Raw genomic sequence first — 4,254 nt, 5'->3', positions numbered from 1 at the left:
TAAACAATTGAAAAATAGAGTCTTTAAACACTTCAGATGTAAAGTTATTCGCTGTCAAAGTGGCGCCAAAATGAATGTCAGTCAATGGAATGCTAACGGGAGGTGATGGCTTGTTACCATCAAAATGGCGCCATAGGAGCTACGCGTTCTGAGGAGAAGCTTACCCCCTTGGCTGTTCCTCTTCTTGTTTTTCTCCAGGGATACACAACCTTTTACAAAGACCGTAGCTGGTCCCTCCACTGGGTCCCTTCCCTGGTGTCTTGTGAAAGAGCCACTGTTCTCTTGTGATCCTGGATGCCGGGATCATTCTGATCCAAACAAACACTGTTTGTAGAATCAACACCTTTGTTCTCCTCAAACTGATTATGCATGGTGTAGCAAAGTAGTCTGTACTGGCAGCTCTGCTTCCTAAGCGCACACACCAGTCAGTGCATATGTTCACACAGGAATGTGCACATGCTCATTCTGCCTTGTTCAGGGACACACAAAAACACATTCTATTATTGCCTAAAAATGGACTTTGAAACTGAGATCTATAAAGAATTGTGCTCTAAGGCACTGGCAGGAAGGTTTTGTTGAAAATAGCGTAAGATAAAAATCAAGTTTCTTGGCTTGTACATGTGCAGCTTCCAGTGACAGTTGAGTGACTTAGCCTTCTTCACAAAAAAATCTCCACAGAGAGGGTATTCGAAATGTAAATATTACATGATATTTATCTCACAAAGTGGCTTTGTTTCAAAGCCATCAGACTACTGATTGTGAATGAAGCAAAATGTGAAGTCCTTGAGGAAATGTTTGAATGCGTGTTAACTCAGAACTAAGAAGCAAAGTAAAGACTACTTCCAACCTTCACACAGACAAAAGTCCTTTAAGCAAATTATGCTGTGACCTTGGTTCTCTCTTACTCTGTGTTCCTGTGTCAGACTATACATCCACACTGTGATTCGAAGAATGGCTGTGATAAATGTAGCAGATGGGGCACGGAGAGTGCCTAATCTCTAAAATGATGCATTAAAATGATAAATGCGTCCTTAACTAAGAAGCAGACGTCTGGAATAGAAAGATGCACACACACTTTGCACTGAGACAGAAGCTGCTTAAAGGTAGTAAATATGGTATTAGCAAGACTGCACTAACAAGATGATCGCACAAAGGACTAAAACAAATGCAGCAGTTATCAGGACACAGCATAAAAACTGGCTCACTAAATGGCCGCTATTGCTGTTAATTATTAATTGAAGTGGAAAATTACACTCATTACAGTATAGACTATTAAACTAAGCAATGTTCCAGCTGCAGATGTGTGAAGTCAGGGAGTTCTGCAGGGGAATGACCTCAGATAACAGCCGCAGACAAATGCATATATGCGATTCACATCAGTATGCAGGAGAAAACTGATTGAAGTGGACCCTCGAGTTGGTATAGCTGCACGACAGCGAGAAGTCATCACAAAGATGTAACACACACAGCTGACTATAATCTTGCACTTAAGCGCGCACACACACACACACACACACACACACAACACACACACACACACACACACACACAGACTCTCTCACACACACACACACACACACACACACAGCATTACAGCGCATTGTGCCTTTACTCCTGAGCTTTCTCAGCACTATTGGAGTTGGTGTCGCATTTTAGAAGTGATGCTGTAGCAGGCTCGATGACTGCTGGGATTAGCTTTTCCCTGCAGATGCTGACAGGACACTTTGGCATCCCAAGTCTCTGCTCCCCTGTGAGGTCCTCCATATACAGTAGGTGAAAGAAGAGTCCTGCTGGCACCAATCCCGTCTCACCACAGCACAATGGAGACAAGCGTGGGTCCATACATGGCTCAATGATAACATGGTGCATTAATTCAGTTTCCATCATCGGACTGTGAGTCAGTGCAGAGCCAATTTTAAGGCCCCTCTGCTAAAACTGATTCTAAAAATGTTTTTGTCCACAAAAAGCACCAATTGTTACTGTGTGTTTCCTCACATTTTTCGGCAGCCTTTAAAGACGTACTAACACTACAATACACCCTGATAGTCAAATGATTCAGGGTTCTTGTTCCCTGCAGGAAATGTAGGTTCATTTAAAACTACAGAATAGGGTTGCATGATATTGACAAAACGTGATATCGATTATGAATATTGTGATATGATATTAAATTTGATAGTTTTAAACATATGTAAAATTACAAATGTTATGGGAAAACGCATCGAAACGTGTAGGCCTACTAACATGTACAAGTGGCGCTCCACAAAATTAACAAAATATTGCATACTTATTAGGACACTTTCGATATAATATTGCTCAACGTATCCCGATAACTATATTGAGTCGATATATCATGCACCCTTAGTGGAGAAGTATTCTACAAGTCTTTGATCATGCATTTTCATCATCTTATCACAACATTAATTTGTGCCAAATTACTGTGAAATCTCAGAATCAGTGAATAATAGTCAGCCTACCTTTCCATCACTGTCCTGGCTCTTTTTCATTTCAGCAGTAAAGACGGGATGAGGATGTGGTCGCAGTTTGAGCACAATATCAACCTATCTGTCTGCAGCCAGTCTGCCAGTCTGTCTCTGTGTCTGACTGTCCCTCATCGCGAGTCAATTTAGTCCTGGTAGTGAGGGAAAATCCGTTTATCCGCGGACTACACTCCACGAGGAGCTGCACCGCTTGGCTATTTCAATCTTATGTGCAAGAGCCTGCCTGACAGCGCCTGATAAAGTGAAGATTTACTCGCGGACAAAGTGAGGAGCAATCCCTCACACTTTAGTTTACTCCGTCAATTTCTGTGCGCTCTATACTGGCCTGTGATTTAATATCGCTTCAGTGTCTGGTGGCACCCCCACTCCCCTCTTTCCTTCCACACACACACACACACACACACACACACACACACACACACACACACACACACACACACACACACACACACACACACACACACAGCATTACAGAATAACCTAGAATACACATTTTAGAAGTCTTCAGGCTTCACTGCATCAAGATGTTTTAATTGTAATTAAGCCATGAAATATAAAATAAACTCACTATCAAAAGGGAAAAACTGTATTGCATAGCCCTTAGTCTAAAGCCCTACTATATATTCTTCTTTAGTATGCCAAAGCTCCAAAAGACAGAATATGATAGGATCACAATTATAACTTAACAATTGAAAGGATTACGTCAGCCATTGTTGTTTTGGGTTTTTTTTTAAACTCAGGTTAACGTGCGACCATGATAAATTATAAGGTGCTATGATAACGCTAAAGTGTCTGCCTTAGACGAAAATTGCAATATTTTGTCATAAATGAATGCGACTAACCTACCGTTAGGCAGGGTGGCTTTTCCGGGAAAAGATGTGCGTAAAGCTCACCGGTCCGGCGATCAGTCCTTGGCTTGGGCACCCTGAGACGAGCAGAGCAGGAGCTGTAGCCTGTTGTCGCTAGTGCTGAATGAAATCCCCTCTTCTGAGGAACAAAACCTCTGTGAAACTTATGCCTTGCCATCTCACGTCTCTCTTTTACCGGGCGTGTGTCTGACCGGGTTTCCTCATTTGATATCCGCACCCCAGAGGGTACCCATCGATGCGCATTCAGTAGGCTCTCCCTCTCTGCTGTTGCTGCTTCAAGATATACAATTTCATATTGTAGCTCTTTTTCCTCCGAGCAGAATTCCCCTTTAGAACCGATGCAATAATTTAATTGGATCCTAGTTTTGCAGAGTCTTTTTCGGATGGCATAGGTTAAGTGTTCTTGTTGGACTCAAGAAATCTGGTTTGTTAGTGCGCAGGATACAGTAATAATAATGTCAATATATAGCCCACTGTCGTATAGCCTAATTCTTACTTTCCAATAAGATCTAAGGAATGATGACATCAAAGTATATCTGTTCAATAGAGCTAGGCTGCGGTAAATTAATAACTTATCCCAGAACTGCAGTCATGAGTTAGTGTGTGAGTATTTCACTTTGGCTGTAAGCCTAGATAACATGTCGGACAGATTTTCGCTAGTTTTGACTCCAGACTGGGACTGTTAATAATTCCTGATACCCACAATCCTTTTAAAATGTAATCTTACATCTGATTAATTTTCAATGTGAAGGAAATTAAGAATTTATTATTTCATTGTTAATTGATTTATATTTTGTCTCTTATTTTAACCAGTAAGTAGGAGAGAACCATAGAATGAACAATACAGTCCTGCGTGCCTCTGATTTACTCAAGCTCCCACAATGCAC

Source organism: Perca flavescens, chromosome 14 (genome assembly GCF_004354835.1).
Source record: "Perca flavescens isolate YP-PL-M2 chromosome 14, PFLA_1.0, whole genome shotgun sequence".
NCBI classification, from domain to species: Eukaryota; Metazoa; Chordata; class Actinopteri; order Perciformes; family Percidae; genus Perca; species Perca flavescens.
This window is presented reverse-complemented; position numbering follows the sequence as displayed.